We start from the raw sequence: 16,917 nt of genomic DNA on the forward strand, positions 1-16,917 counted from the left end.
GGAAAATAAGGAAGGGTGATTCAAAGAAGCAGCAGGAGCCAAGCAGAGTAAGGGGAACCATCAAACATCCAACAAATACTGATCTAGTAATACTGAAGAACTATATGTCTTATGTCAGCAGCCTGTCTTCTTTTTAAAAGGGATTTAAAGTGGTTGCAGGACCTTGAAATTACCAGATTTAGACTTGTTTTTCCTAACTATGTGCTGGAGGCCATGTCTACATGAGCAGGTAGAGCTCCTGAGCTGTGCAGCAGCAGATGTAAAAGAGGGGAGCAGTTGTTATTGCAGGCCCTTATTACCTTGTTGGGGTTTGGAGTACATTTTTTGTGCTGCTGAAGAGGGGCTTCTGCTTTAGCTTCTTCCAGAAGCAGCCTGGTTTACATGCACTGTGGTTCTCCTGGGAGCCAGGGTGAACTGATAGTCCAGGCCAACCTGCTGGTGCAGAGGTGGTCTCTGTTGGAAGCTATCTCCTGAGATGGACACATCTGCAGGGGAAGTTCAGCTCTTCTGTCTCTCTTGAATGTATTTGAAACTTAGGGTTGCTAAACTGATTAGGATGGTTTGGCATTTAGAGCTTACGTGCAGTGAAGCTCAACTGCTTAAAGATTGGTAAAAAGTTGTTTCTTTTGCTGTAGAGTCCTGTGATATGACTCTTGTTCTCACTTGTTTTGATGAAAGATTTCTTGCACACTAAATTTTCTGAAGTTTAGAGCAGACCCAAATTTACTTAAGAAAGCTTCTTGGAACCCTTCTCAGAAAGGTGAGAAGTCTCACTTCATTTATTTACGCTGAACTTGGTTTGTGGAGGGATTGTCTCTTTTCTGGCATCTTTATTTGGCCTGGATATTCCTCAGGGCACACGGATGAATCATTTATCTCTGCACAGGGTGAGACACTTCAGTTTTTTAATGAACAGTACTGTGGCAGAACTTGTGCTGTGTTTTTTTCCTTGGGAATTGCTGCTGCATAGAAGATCAACCAAATAGGATGTAGCTATACAAAAGCAATTCACCCCTTACCTTGCTGTGTACTGGAGGATGTCTCTGGGGGTCACAGTGCAATGTGCCATGTGCATGCTGTTAATTTAGGATGTGACCTTATAGAGGACCATTCCCCCATGTCCCCTCACTTGGGGTCTCTGTCCCTTTTGGCACCTGGAGTCAGTTAATTTCATTCTTTACTATTCCCCTATCTCCTGCAAGCAGGATGTGTTTTATAGTAAATAGATACTTGGAGCTTTAGATGTATTTTATAATTTGTGTATCTTGCTTAATGTGTCATAATCATTTGGACTTTCTTGCCCATCTGATAAATGAGCTGTAGAACTGTATAATTGTTGGCTTACACCATAATTTGTGTTCTGTTTGTGCCTTGGACCAAAGGGCAAGGCAAAAGCAGAAAGTGTCATGAATAGTTTAAAATAATTTGACTTAAGTCAACCCCCCCAAAAGTTAATGCTCAGAATATTGGAATAGGAGTGTGTTTGAGGATTTCAAATGCATAGGCTTGCAGCATCGCTAATTACCTTAAATTTCCTTTAAAATACCTTAAAATTCAGTTAACTATTACATGCAAATTACTGGGTTTTTTTGTGCTACGTGCAGGTTTTTGTAGCACGAAAGAGATTGATTGCCCAAGTGGATTAATGCCTCTCACATCTGCAAGTCTTAGTTCAGGTCAAAAGTGAAATAAGCCATACATGTTCAGAGCAGACATGTGCATACGTCACAAATGCTGCACGGACTGGCCTGGTCTGAGAGTTAAGAGCTCCTTTTTTCTGTAGGAAGGATTCATGCTAAAATCCAAGTGTTTCATAAGCAGTACAGATTTAGCCTCAATTGTTACAGTTTTTTAATTATTATTTGGATTAATCCCCAAATCACTTTTACTAGAAAATTTCAGTTAAACTTTCTTCCCTTTAGAAAAAGAAAAATATAAATGTATGTTACAATTTTGAAGTCGTATAGCCACAGGATTTGAAGGACTTGCATTGTCTGGCATTTTTCCAGCTAGTCCAGCTGTCTGCAGAGGAACTGAGTAGGTTGGCAAACTGTGGTATGAGCTCCTTTGTTAAATGCATCAGAGAGAGAGAGAAACAGGCAGTAGCTGTGGTGCGGGTTTTATTGTATGAGTACTTTCTGTCTTTTCATCTGGATCTCCTAAAATTCTCTGTTCTTCCAAGGCTTCCCTTTTTTTGTGCCAGATTTCCTGAGGATGTTCAGACATGGCAAGTCTGGAGTTACTGCTCTGCTGTCTTTCTCAGGAGCTGCTGGGAGAGCAGCATGGGATTCTGTTGCATTTTTCTCTGGTGTCTGTGCTGCCTGAGATGTCCTGCAAAAATACGCGATACAGCTTTGTCCTGAGGGTCTCCAGCTACAGGAATGGCCTCTGAGCATCCTTCTGGAAGGCAGGAGCAGCTTTCTCATCTTTCAATCATAATGTGTGAGGGATAGGATTTCTGAGACTTGTTAAGACCACTGGTGAGTGTGGAACTGGGGCTCTCAGGTGCTTATTTGACATGGCTTACTTGGAAGTAGGGATGAACAAATACAAAGATTAAAGCAAGCAGTGAGCTGCAGGTGTGGACACTTCAGCAAACACAGCCTAGAAAAATCAATTTTTCACAAATGAAAGAGGAGGGAAAAAATCAATAGGGAAAGGACTGTTATTTTCAATTTAAAGCCAGAGGACTTAGGGTTTGATCTCGGTGTTTATGCATTCCTGTTCTCATTCACATGTTGCATGGCTCTTTTATAGGGAGAACTGTAGACTATGTTGTATAGAGATCATTAAATATAAATGGTTGAAAGAATGTGAAATGCTCCCCATCCTTATTTATTTATTTACTTGTCTGCCTGCAGACACATCTCCCAGTGTAGTTAACTCTTGTGGATGCTACGTCCCTCTATGGAGTATCGGAGTGCATTGAGATTTCTGTCCTGTGAAGTCCACCAGCCTTTTCCTCCTGCATGTTTTGACAATATTTAAAGCACACAAATCAGACTGTAGTTATTGATCTGTGTTTGTTTCTTTTCAACAGACTGTGGTTCCATCTGTCTACCTGATGGTGTGTGAGTGCCCCACAAAAACATGACCAATATTTTAAGTAGAAATACAGAACTCAACTTTGCAGTACAATCTGCATGAGGTCTGGTAAATACAGCGTGAGTGGACAGAACAGGGTGGAATGCAGAGGACCCTCTTGTCTCGTCTTGGTGCAGCCTGCTGTAATGGCAGGGCAGAGTGCCAGTTTTTGATGTTAAAAACAGAAGCAAACCAGTATTTTTGGCTGATTCCTAATTGCTAGATTCCACATTGCCAAAAGCATATCTGTGATTGGTAACTGTGTGAGAGCCATGCTACCTTGTAAATCCCCTTGTCTGGGAAGTAGTAGGCAAAAGCATGAAATCATTCTTCTGACTCCTTCTTTACTAAAGCTCTCCCTGCTTGGAAGCAGGTGCTTGTTAGGTTTTGGCTGCACTGGCAGCTCAGGAAAGCAAGCAGAAGCAATCATTAGGAAGGTGCTGCCAAATTCATGAGTGATTGGCAAAGCTACAGATCTGTCACTCTCTTTAATCTATGGTAGCTACTTTTTCTAGAAAATATTTTTTAACCTAATTGGGATTATTCCTCTGCTTTGTGTCACCCTAGCTATGCCAGTGTAAAAGTCTTCTGGGAGAAGCGCCCTCACTCACTCTAAAGGCTTAGAGGTTCTGTAAAGGTGGGTGGAAGAAATGTCTGTCTTGGCTTGTATCAGCTAATTTCTTTGCTAAAGCAGTTTACTGCTTGAGTGCAAGATTATCAAGAACAGTTTTGCTGAGGAATGTGTAAGTGCATGTGTATGTATGTATTCGTATGTGCTCATTCATGGAGGTGTGTAGGTGGATATGAAATACATCAGTAAGGGAAGGTGACCTAGGCTTATTTCATTTAACACCTGGTGGGGGTACTGTGCTCAGGTAAATGTGTAGCCAGCACAGTGCTGTGGGCAAGGGAGAGCTAAAAAGCCCTTCTAGATCTTGTGTGGTCTGTGACAACCTCCAGAGATGCCTGTTCCAGTGTAAATTGCCTGTAGTGAGAGTCTGGGACACCTTGGGTTCCCACCTGATTCGTGGATTAGATGCCTGACATTGGGGGTAAAGAGACTTAGACTATGATCACAAAAATAATGTAAAAGGTAGGAATTTTCAAATGGAATGAGGCAACTAAATGTGTCTCTAGCTTGCAGTGGGATGTGTCTGAATGGCTGGATGCTCTTGAAAATGCCCTTTAAGCTAATATGGAAGGACTTTCAAACTAAACTATAAGAAGCATACAAATGGCAAACTAACTGCCATGTGAGACTAAGTTCCCATATTCTAGGAGCTCCATGGAAACCTGATACCCCAGCCTCACCTGCTCAGAAGTTGCTACATACTCAAGTGTTTAGAGTATTTGAGTGTGTTAGTGTTCCTTAACAGGAAATACTGGGTCTGAAGAGAGAGTATCCTCTGGCTGGGGCAGATATGCCCGAGCCCTCTGGCACGTTGTGTCACTGTGTGGAGAGTGGTGGGAAATGACAGCTCAGTCCTGTGTTACTCTCCCTCTCTTCCTTGGCAGTTTCTTGAGGCTGTGCAGCTTTTTGTCCCTGCAACTTCTGATGTGAAGTGAACCTGGTGCATCTAATGAGGGAGAGTTGTTGAAGGAAGAATCCTTGCCAAGTGTTTAGGAAAGGTAGTGTTACCGTTCTGAATCTTTTTTTGGCTGGAACTGAATGAAGACATGAGAGACAAACAGGGATGAAAAAAAAAGAGAATAATTTATGTTGGAAAAGATCTTTAAGATCATTGTGTCCAACTGTTACTCCTCATGAATACTCAGACTAACATTTTTAGGGAATTCTTATGATTATTATATGTGTATGCATCTGGTGGGAAAACAGCCAAAGAAGCTGGAAGAAAACAAGATGCTTACTAACCGGAGAGCAGAAAATACAAAAGTGTGCTGGACCCAGAGTGCTGCTCCACTTCTAGGTGAGGGTAATGGCGGAGGGAGTAAAACCAGCTTAAGGCTTTAAAAGCAATCATCAGCTTTAATTTGCTACTGTCCAGTAGGGGTTGGAAAAAGCAGGAACTTCTCAAGGATAGTACAAATCTCTCTTGCTGTGGGGTTTTATCCCTTCCACTGAGGTTGCTGTAGTAACCAGCAATGGGAAGTACTTTAAAGAAACTGTTCTTCAAGTAAAGCAGCAACCTCTATGGAGAGAGGACTTCCATGCTCCTGCAGAGCTGGAGCATGAGTATAGTAGATGTTATTTTCTCTTTGTGTCTTGCTACTGGTTTGCTAAAACTCAGAATAGCCAGAAATACTGGTATAATGAAAGTATTCCTGCCATTCCTATCACCATTTTGTTATGCTTGTAAATACAGGACATTGTCAGATATGTGTATTGTAGAAGCACAAACATTACAGCTTGTGTAACTTGATATTCTGCATTTTTCTGAATTTTTTGTTTTCTAATTTCTTTGAATATATTTGTTATCTCTGTGTCTGGCTCATCGTCATACTAGTGTCTTATATTTGTCTGACAGTTCCTTTTTATGGTTCACTCGCTCACCTTTTTGTGTCTCATTTCATTCTAGTCTCTTGCTCATGAGTATGCATATGCAAGATGCTCTTGCTATTTAAAAACTTGTAAAATCAATAGATACCGCTTGTCTCAATGATTTAATTTTACTTCCTGATAGTGGCTAACTCACTCAATTTTCTGATCTAACAATTTCTATATAAGCAGAAGCAGGAAAAAAAACTGCGCTACACTTAATAAAACAACAGCAACTGAAAGGACTTTTTTTTCATGAGAGGAGTATTCTGAAGATTCTTAATGTGCTTTATAATTTTCTGTACTGAAAGAGTAATTGAAGTGTACACCATTTCTTTTATATTTTATCTCTCCATCTCGTAGCCTGTTTTTCTTTCTTTTGCCCATCATGTTTTACATTGTATATTCTGTTCTTGTCCTCATGTTTATCCATCTAGTGCTCTTTTCCCTTCCTTTGTCCATCATTTTTCTTTTTAGAGAGGAGGTTATACTGCGCTGCTGTTCTTCCTGTCCCTAAAGGTAACTGCTCCTGCTTGCCATCTCCCTTTCTTTGTTTTCCTCTGTTAGTGAAAGACTTGGAGGACACTCCTCTGCTCTTGTGCAGCTGCGTTCCTTGTTGCATGGCTGATGTGCTTGGTCTGTTCATCTTGTTCCTTCAGGGTAAAAGTTTGTGAGTGCCTAAATTCTATTGAAAAATCAGCGTGTGCTTATGTACTGATGAAACTACTGCACCAGTGGCTATTGTAGGAGCTTCAGAGAAGAATCTGTTCTAATTACAGAGCAAGGCAACTTGATGTCCAACAGGGAGGGTCATCCAAGGTATGCATGAGGCTGGACCTCAGTGGAGGATTTAGCAACTTTCTCCACCAAATATCCAAATGAATGAAACAGCATTGGGAAGGTGGTTCTCCTTTGCTGCACGACAGGTTGTGCTGTCCCATGCTTCTCAGTGACTTCTGGAAGAGTGAATCTCTTGTTCCTGGCTGGGAGAAGCTGGGTGTGGATTTTGACCCTCTGACCCAGGAGGAGCAGCTTAGCCTGCTCTGCAGCTTCTGATGGGTGTGTAGAGTGGTGCTGACCCCCTGTTAATGCTGCTCTGTCTTAGCCTAGAAGAATGGAACATTGTCAGCTCTTCTCAAGTAAATAATATTTGTTGTTTGGTTGTGGGAACCACGGAACTGGTACCTTGTGCAGAGGATTTGGGTTTAAGATCAGCCTCTTTTTGGTGCATTAGAAGTTTGCTAATTCTGGTCAGCTCTTAAAAGTGTGGGTGAAGACTTTGATCCTGCTGTGAAGTGCCTTTCTCTTCCCATGCACAAAATCCCCATCACGGGCTTTGGGTGCCAGAGCCTGAGGACTGGCTTCCTGTGAGCTTGGACCTGCAGTGGGGGATGTGTGGACACTGCTGTGTACTTGGTCTGATCTTCATGTCTGTTTGTGGGTGCCAAATAATTGCACAAAATGAGGAAGTTCCTTTAGCCTTGCCTTCTAAGCATCATAGTTTATGGAATCTTTTTGTTTGTGGTTCTGATACTAGAAGGTAGTTGGGATTATGAATAGGTAGCTGGTGGTGAAAAATCATTGGAACAAAGTCAAAATGAAGCAGTTTGATCTGTAGTTTGAAGAATACTTCATTGGAAGAAATAATATAAAAGAAAGAAAAAAGCTTTTAAAGTGAAGGCTGAGATAAGCACTATCAGTGAAAGTACTTTAAAAATGTTGCAGCTTGCAGTCATAAAGATAGGACATATATGGAAGCAATTGTAGATAATGGTTTACCTTGAACTGTCCATTTCTTTTTATATTGTTACCATAAAAGTTTTTGATAATTTTAAGTAGCTGAAACCCCCTGTTTCTTTTACCATCTCAAGTTAAATATGTCTACTGGAATTCCTGTCTTCAGGGACTGATAAGTCTCAGCTGTACAAATGTGTTCTGAGCAGAAACTTAGCATAGGATAACTCAACAGAAATATTCATGTCAGGTATAAATTACTGTCTGCCTGTAGAAAACAAATTAGCAGGACTGGAGAAGATCCATTGTACTGTACTGCAAGGGAGTCCTCTATGTAATGGAAATGATGTATTGTCCAGAAAAGGAAACTAATGGCCTGGATGTAAGTGGAGTTAAGGTGTTGCTCAGTAATACTGGTAGCTTTTAATTACTTTGAAGAGATCAGCTTCCTTAAAGAAAAAGAAAATGTTGTCTGTAGAGACTATGCCGAGCTATTCCTAGATGTATGTAGGAGTATGTGCTCTCCATTGGCTTAGCAGAGGGGTCCAGAATACTGCTTCTCTTTTGCTGGCCCTGCAGGCACATCTTGGAGGTTTAATTCTAATTTTATTTTGTTTTCCTCAGGAAATAAAAATGTAACTGAAACATAACTTCTGTGCTGCCTGCTGTCAGAGGCCATGCATGTACAGATTGGAATGTTCATTTGTATGGAAGCCAGGTCCTGAAAGTCATCACAGCATATTCTACCTGGTCTCTGATTGTCTGGTCTTTGTTAAAGTGCCTGTTGGCATTGTATCTGACAGATAAATAGCACTCGTGGGTTAATTCAGCTTGCTTCGAGTATATCTGTAAAGTAAAGGAGTGTTTTAAGAAATAAAAATCCTCCTGTGGCCCCTTCATATCCTTTTTTTTGAAGAGTTCTTTTTATGTTTCACTTACTGTTTTGGGAGTACAGCTACATTAAAGATTGAACCTAGTAAAGTTTAATGAGAAAATGTATAGATATCTCTGTCAACAGTAGACGAGTCCTGAGACAATTTCAGAATTACAGGAAAAATGAAATGGTTACAGAGCCAGAGAACATCATTCTGCCAGCTCTTGCTGATGAATTCTTGACGTCTCTATTTTGACACACCAATCTAAAGTGTTGTCTTACATAATTTTAAAAATTCATGCCACTAATGAAGAATGGGAAACGTTCTGGGAAGTTTTTCAGTTCTGGAGTGGCAGCAGCTTGCATGTTCTCCAATTTGTCCACCAGTTATGGTTTTGATGAGACTCTAAGCAAACCCTGCACCTTGCTGTGCTGGAAGCAGCGGTCTCCATCTGTGCTTCTCCTGCTATTCATCTTCCCTTCTGTGTGTTGGTTCCAGCAGTGATTTGGCCTCTGGGCAAGCAGAGTTCACTAATCTGGCTGAAAACCAATTATTTTTAAAAGTCAATTGTAGATTTGCCCGTTTGGTGACCTTAGTTCTCCAAAGCATTCAGTTCAACATCAGAGTCTTGTGAACCAAGAGTCATGTCAGCTGAGAGTGGGGGCGAAGGTGGGAAAGAAGGAGCTAGTGGCAGCATTGCTTTTAGATGTGTCCCTCTGTTTTGATGAATTGTGCCCTCACCAAGAAAATGACTGTCTTCTGGTAGAGTTGCTGCTCTGTTTTACAACTGAGGAAGCTGTGGCTGGGCTGGACAAAGGTGTTACAGCATGAAAAATGTTGCTGGAGTTGGGGGCTACCTTGTGCTCTGTCTGGCACCTTACACAATCAAGGCAGTGCTTTTATGTGTGATGAAGAAAGCACTAGGCCTGTAGCATTACTGATACATTATCTTGAAGGATTAGTTACAAATTTCTGATACTAAAAATTAGAACTGACCAATGTGGGGTTTTTCCCCTGCCTTGATTTATGTTTATGCAGTTGTAATAATTGTCATAAATGGTTTTTTTCCTCTCATTTTCAGTGAGAACTAATATGTAAAACTGTGTTTGCCATTACTTCCCTTAATACTTTTATTACTCAGCAATATAATAATTAACTTAAATCACCTGTGTTTTCCTCTTCAAAATCCATGAGGGTGAAACTGGCTTTATGTTTCATGAATAGTAGTATGACAGTAAATGTGTCAATAACAGATTTTTAAAATGTCTTGGGCAACATGTATTTATCCTCCTGCTTTTCATCCATCCCCTGGAGAATATGGGTTAAAAGTTAAGACAGCTAAGACTTGTGACTATATTTTGAGAAAGAGGATTCTTTGCTTTTGTGGTTGGGTTGTGTTTTTTTCTTTCTTGGTGGTATAGGGTTTTTGGGTTGTTTTTCCTCTTTTGTCTCCAGAGCTGTATATTTTTGTTAGTATATGATTTGATCATGTAAAAAGTGTGGTGTTTTTCTTTGAAATTACTGTTGCAATGCACAGATGGTTATGGGACAGAGAGTTGGATATTTAGTGTCAGCTCTGGGGTTTGTTGGTTTTTTTTCGTTTTTTTTTGTGGTGGGGTTGTTTTTTTTTTTATTTTTTTGCACTGAGTACTACTGCCACTTTCTTGGTTGCTGCTTGCTTATGCATAAATGCTGAATGCTGATTACCCCTGGTGTGATGCTGCACAGAGAGGAAGGTATGGTTGCTTACCCTTGGGCACCTGATGGTGTAGTCTGTGGAGAGCCGTGCTGGTGAGCATTCATTGCTGGGGGCGATGGCTGCTCTGGAGAGACGCCCAAAGGCGATGTGCCTGTAGTGAGCTGGACCAAGGCAGAGCTACTTTGCTCTCTTTGAGATATTTCCCAAGGATAGGTTTGTCCCATGACCCGAAACCAAGCATGACCTTCATGATTTACGGTTGAAATGCAAGCAGAATTTTCCACAGTCTGCTTTGTGTTCCTTCTTGCTATTTCTATATGGAATCAGTTATACCACTGAAAAAAAAATTAAAAATTACTGATGTTGCTGAAAATCACACTTTTAATGTGGAGTTTGGAATTGACATACAATCTGGACACAGTTATCTTTCTAGAAGGGAGAAAGAGTACCATCTGAGGCTGTACCACTTTTGAAGTGAAAAGGGAACTGAACTTGTCCTCTCAGTGCTGTGTGGAGTCTAACTTTAGCATCAAAGTATAATAATAGTTGTGGATTCCATATGTAATTCTGCTGATGCAATCTGTGGAGTCCTGGGTGATTAATATCATGTATGTGTCCTGGTGCTCTGTTCACAGATGATGGGAAACTACAGAAATCTGTTGTTCCTTCTGTTTTGTCCTGTGATCTGTATTCTTTGTACATAAAAATCTGAAACTTTAAATTTCCTTTTGGTATATATTTTATGTCTCAGATGGATTATACGTGCTTACATAAATGTATCCTGTGTGCATAGAAGAAAACAATCCAAACTGGTGGAATTATTATTACTTTGTTTTTTACATCTTGAAAGTTTACAAAGTCTGTGACAGAGCAGTTGATTTGAGCTACTGAAGTCCCTTAGATGTAGTCTAATAGTATGTACTGTGGTGGCATGTGATTTAGCAATGAAGTAATGCAGGTCTTTATTTTCAGCTGAAAATATTCTGTCACTTTTCTGCTGTCTGTATGAGCTGTGGCTGTAGCTCTTGTCACACTAGTCGGCATCACGAGTATAGGAAACCCGTGGCACAGGAACTGATTTAAAATACAGTTTGTATTATGAGAAAGCTGAAATGTCAGTGAGATAAATAAATAATAAACACTGAGAATTAACTATGTGATTTGTATTTCTGTGGTATAGTACTTAAATATGAAGCTGCTGTGTTCTCTTACCTCTTCAGAACCATGAGTATTTGGAGGCTTCAAGATATGTTAGCAAATACATATAAATGGACAATAAATATTTTTACATACACACTTATCTGCATATTTATGATTAGGTGTTCTGAAGAAAAATTGCATTTTTAGCAGTTTAGAAGGCAAACATGTAGGGGGATAGAATATAAGTAAATAAAGGAAGTATAGAATGTAATCTTATCCCCTTACAGAGTTGCAGCTGAGCTAATTATTAGAGATTAGGAGCAGGCCTGATGTTAACAGGCCACACCTGTAGCCAATCATAAGAGGGTTATAAAAGAGTGGATTGGTTGGCTGAGGGGAGCTGGAGTCAGTTGGCTGCTGTGAGGACAAGGAAGAGTCAGTGCCTGGAGGAGCTGCCTACGAGAAACGTCAGGGAGGTACTGAACTCTAGCAATATGGAACCCTTGCAATGTAATGACAATAGAACTCTTGCACTGTAATGACAACAAAAACAGAAATTGGAGGGTTTTTTTCATTCCAAATGTACGAATGCTAAAACTTGTGTGAAGCTGCCCTGAACTTTCGGTCTTAAAAATTTGTGTCACTGGGATGGAATTTTTTATACTCTCAAGAACTGTATTGTCAAAGTCTTAATGCTTAGAGAAACCTAATATACACAGGAGGAAAAAAAGCCCCTCTGAATTACAGACTGACATAGGTTGCAGGATGTGTCTGTAGACCATTCATTTGGTCCAGTCCCTGCACAAAGCAGGGCCAAGTTCATTGAGGTTGCTCCAATCCTTGGGTAGTCAAGTGTTGAGTATCTGCAAGGATGAAGACTCAGTGACCTTTTAGTCAATCTGTTGCAGTTTTTGATAACCTTTATAATAAAAAATTCATTTTCTAATTTCCTTAATTGAAATTCCACTTGCTGCAGTTGTGGCCTTTACCTTGGGTTGTGTTCCTGCCTGCTTCAGAGTTGGACTCCTCTGTTGCCTTTGCAGTGTATTAAGTAGTTGCAGAGACCGCTGAGTTCCCCACCAGTTCTTCTCCTTCCTGAGGCTCAACAGCTCCAAGTCTTACAGCTCTCTTGTTGGCCCATAAGTACCACCCTGTGTTTCAGGTTGGTCCCTGTCCTGGATGCTGTTGTGTTCATGTCTGTCTTCTACTGGGAAGCTCAGCACTGGACCCAGGACTCCAACTGTCTCACCAGAACAGAGAGGAAGGATCATCTCCCTCAATTTGCTTATGATGCTCTTCCTAATGTATTCCATAAGGCTGTTTGCCTTCTTTTCCAAGAAAGCCCATTTCTGGCTCATGGTGAAGTTTTTGTCCACTGGGATCCCAGCTCCTTTTCTGCCAAGTTGCTTGTCAGCCCCCAGCCTGTATTGGTGCTTGGAGTTATTCTTCCCTAGGTGCGGGACCTGCCATTTGCCTTTGCTGAATTTCACAATATTCCCAACAAAACATTCCTCTAACTTGCTGAGATCACTTTGAATGGCATTGCTGCCCTTGAGTGTGTTCTGACTCCCCAAATTTTGTCACCTACAAACCTGCTGAAACTTTGTCCTGTCATACGAGTTTTAATGAAGGTGTTGTACAGTGTTGGCACCTAGAAATTGGCTGCTAGTGGAACTTGGAGTAGCTGGTGAATACATCATGAGGCCAAGTGATCTAGCTGTGCTGGGTAGTCCAGTAATTGGAGGCGAAAGACAATTTATCTGGTGTACGTGATAAATCATAGTGGGTTTTTTGCTTTGCTCTAGATAGCAATTTTAACCCTTCCTCTTCTAGACTGCTTATCTATTATCTCATTTTTCTGGTTTTACATGAAAATTTCTGTCTTGGCCACGCTTCTCCCTTGCACCTCTCCCTGCACCCTGTTTGCAGCTTTGGAGGCAGGGTTTCCTGTTGGCGTGTGAAACAAAACACTTAGGCTCAGGCTTGTTCACACAGGAAGGAATCGCTAAAAATGACAAAACTGGGGCACTGGAGTGTGAGCAAGAAAACAAAAAGTTACAGATACACCTGTTTTAAAGGCAGTAGGAGGGCAGTCACAAAAGAGCAGTCAGTTGCTGGACTCATCTGCTACTTCCCTGAAAAAAACTCATAAAAATACTAGACTTCCACAGAGAAATTAACAAAGCAAAATAAATTTAAATTGTATTTTTTTCCATTAGTTATATTTTGCATATCTCTTTAATATTTTTAAAGAAATTTTGTTTAGAACTCTAGTTTTACACTCCAGGGTTTGAAGGTTTCTTCTGTGGTGGCAGTACGCTTGGTGGTCTTCCCTATGATTAATATGCCTATGTTTCCATTTCTGAGGAGGGGAGAAAATGCAGAGGAAGTAGACTAAGTTCCAGCAAACGTATTTGTTTTCCTTCTCTACTTCTCATCTGCTTTTGAGTAATTTTTTCCCCCCCTTCTTGCTATTTCCTTTCCATTCCTGTTAGTCTGGCCTTGTCTTTCACAAGTGTGTATTGATGCTTGTTACTGCTGTTAACAGCATTGTCGTCTCATGTGACTGTAACATATAAGAGAAGATAATTAAAAGTTACATAATTGGTCTGTACCAGTGTAAGCTTACAATAATGGATTTACTAATACCCTTTTCAGTCAGTGCATCCCTATGCTACAGTACAGTAGTAACTCATTCTGTCTGACCATTACTTACCTAAATATCTGTATAGCCAAAACCATATTAACATTGTATGATCAAATTATAGTAATAGGAAATAAATTAGCTTGCCAGGTCTTGTTATGCAATATGAAAAAAATCCTGGTATTATTTATGGTGACTCTTGGGGTGTGGCTTATTAGATATAACCAAATCCCAAGAGATCAGAGGTATTTAGAAGTGTCTGTAGTATAACTTCTGCATGTGGTTACCTTGAGAGTGTCTAAATTTTCTTGTGTCTTTTTACAGTACTAAAAAGATGTTCATTGTAGTTGTGAAAACAGTATTTGAGCACATTTACTACTTTTCATTGCTAACATGCAGACTTGCGTGTAGATTTATGGTCACAAATTTATGTTTGTCTTTTTGTACCTTGAGATGCATTGAAATTAAAAACCAAAACATGGACCAAGTACTGACTCATATCTCACTAGGGATCACAACCAATTAGATCATCAGCTCCACAGACTTTGTAATGACCTAGATGTGCCAGTATTAGAGTTCAGTGGTATCTTGAAACTTCATCTGACTAGGGTTAGCAATAGCCTTGCCTCTCTGGGAAAATAAATTTAGCCAGGGGAACATGGACTTCTGCATGAAGGAACTGCCTTTTGTCACTCCTGTTGTTTTTGGGGGGACAAAGCTTGTGTATGAAGTCAGTTTTAAAGAAGCTGTAGGAGTGATTTTTATTGTGTATGCATTTTTTTTTTATTTTCAATTTAAAAGTGTACTCTATTGTCTCATACTGAGGAATGAAAACATATTGTTCTTACATTCCCTCTTGTTCAGGACGGCTAAAACTTTATCACAGAAGTTCATATTGCTTTTTGTTTTCAAATAATTTTGCAGACATAATCTATGATAGTTGATCTGGAAAACATCCTTAAAAGACATATAATTAGTCATATTTTGTGGGTGGGTTTAACCCTAATTTTATGTTGAAAAATGTTTACTTCACAGACGTCTTTAGGAGCAATTGAAGTAAATATCAGAGCTCTGGCAAGCTGTCAGCTCCATATCCTGAGTATTGTTCAATTTATGGTCCTAGTGGTATGCTAAAGCAGAAGTTCTGTCTTTAGAATGAATCAGGATGAAATCCTGGTGCTACAGGCAGTTTTTCTTCACAGGTCCAGTCATTCTTTTCCTGAAGCTTGTCTATAATAGATATAATAAAGATGGAATGATTTTTTGAGGTAATCACAGTGGTGTGAATTGCTAGGGAGAGACTAGATGATTTTTTGAGGTTTCCTCTATCCTAGTTTTTACAATTTGTGTGAATTTTCTATTGATGGCTCTTTAGGTGGCAATAGAGAGAATGAAATTGTGAAAGCAACAGAGGGCCAGGTGATGAGGATCCTGATCTGGCATACTGCTGGCAGGAATGGAGGAAAAAGTCAGATACTGTTCTAGCTATGCAACCTGTTCCTGCTCAGTTCTTTCAGTTTGGGAACAGCTTGGAAAATGCCATGGTCTTGTGGGGCCTTGCCTTCTGTGTGGTGACAGCTTCAGCTCAAGCTAATATAGACCAGCTGCTTGAAATTTAATGTTTGCTTAATATGGTGTAAATGCCCCTCACTTCTGTGGAAGGGGTGTTTTTGTCTTGGTCTAGCCTGGGAGATGGAAGGGGAGGAGATGACTTGGGCAGGAAGCTGAGTCCTGAAGCAGTAGAACTCGACGCAGCTACGTCTTGTCCTTGTTGCCCTCCTCAAGAGAAGGCATGTTACCACTATCTACTATCTGTCTTGAGAATTTATTCTCCTTCTCTTTACAGAGTCCAGAAACAGTGACAGTCTGAGCACACTGGGTGCAGGGTATGGAAAAGATCATAAGAGAGAGCAGGTGCTGCGGTTGCCCTTTCTGGAATGCTGGTCCTTAGGAAGCTTCTCAAGAAACTTCTGCATCCCTGATACAGTGTAGAAAGTTGTACAGTTGTTTTGAGGGCATTTACAGGATAGTAGGAAGACATTTGTGGATGTCATCCCTGGGTATTAATATAAATGTGCATATTTAGATAATATGCTTCTCCTGAATTCATTCAATAGAGTGTTTCCTTGTGGGCTCTTTTCAAATGCAGATAAGAAAAACGGCAATAAAGAAAATATGGCATTATTTCTTTCAATACGTGTTTGAAAGAGCTTACTTGTATTTGCTGACATACTGCAGGTTAAGATGTTTCCAGTTAAGCTTGTGGCTTTTTGGTGAATTTGCTTATTAGGAAGCCAGACCTCTCTGCTTTTCATTTTGAAATGGTGCTGGCTTGTTCTAATCCTTCTCCGCTTGTCAAAGTCCTTTAAACTGCTGGCTCCAGTCCGTGAGATTTTTTTCCATGAAAGAGGATGACTTAACCATATTTGATGCACTTGAGATTGGGGGCTTGTTGAGATTTGTTGACTGCTTCACACTTGTATTTTACCGTGCCTGCTGTGCACAGCAGGACATAGAAGCAGACGGGAGGATGGGTCACCGGATTGATCTCATGTTCTTGTCACTTGGTCAGTTGATAAAGGAAAGAGAGATGAGAAAAGTGGGCTTTCTCTGTGTATCAGGTTGGAAAAGCAAAATAATCTGACTAATGCATGAATGGGATTAAGACTAAAAGTGATGGAGCTGGTGAATATGTCCCTTAAATGTAAGAAGCCCTGTTAGCCCTCCCCAGCTGTAAGCCTTTGGTTTGGTACCGTAGCCTGATGGGCCAAGGAGGAATAGTAAATCTGTGTGTGCTGAATATGGCCCTGTTGGGAGCAGTTTGGGTTTTAACCCTTATGTGAATTCCCTGTGTGGGTTTGTAGAAATATCTGCATGCATTTTAAATTTTTTTTCTTTTTTTTTTTTTTAAGCTAAGCTGTGAAGGGTCTAGTAGAGCATAGAGCAGACATTGTTTTCGCCTCCGTATTTTCTCCCATATCAACTTCAGGGCTATAACACTGATTTTTGTTCTGTTCTTTTTAAACTCCTGTGTGGGTTGTAGAAATATCTGCATGCTTTTTAATTTTTTTTTTTTTTTTTTTTTTTTAAGCTAAGCTGTGAAGGGTCTAGTAGAGCATAGAGCAGACATTGTTTTCACCTCTGTATTTTCTCCCATATCAACTTCAGGGCTATAACACTGATTTTTGTTCTGTTCTTTTTAAACTGTAAATGCACACTTAGGGGACTCTTATTTTCAGTGGTT

General features: G+C 40.3%; 1 protein-coding gene across 2 annotated transcripts in view; it reads left to right on the forward strand.

Annotated features, from left to right (window-relative positions):
- The first annotated feature begins 3,704 nt into the window (after positions 1-3,704).
- Positions 3,705-16,917, forward strand: part of KLF12 (Kruppel like factor 12) — a 188,701-nt gene continuing 175,488 nt past the window's right edge. The window contains exon 1 of one of the 2 annotated variants that reach the window (XM_031057072.1): positions 3,705-3,721. The gene's annotated coding sequence lies outside the window, so the exon portion shown is untranslated. The remainder of the gene's footprint in view (positions 3,722-16,917) is intronic. The other variant, XM_005421126.2, reaches the window with a different exon arrangement.

Source organism: Geospiza fortis, unplaced genomic scaffold (assembly GCF_000277835.1).
Source record: "Geospiza fortis unplaced genomic scaffold, GeoFor_1.0 scaffold45, whole genome shotgun sequence".
Lineage (NCBI taxonomy): Eukaryota > Metazoa > Chordata > Aves > Passeriformes > Thraupidae > Geospiza > Geospiza fortis.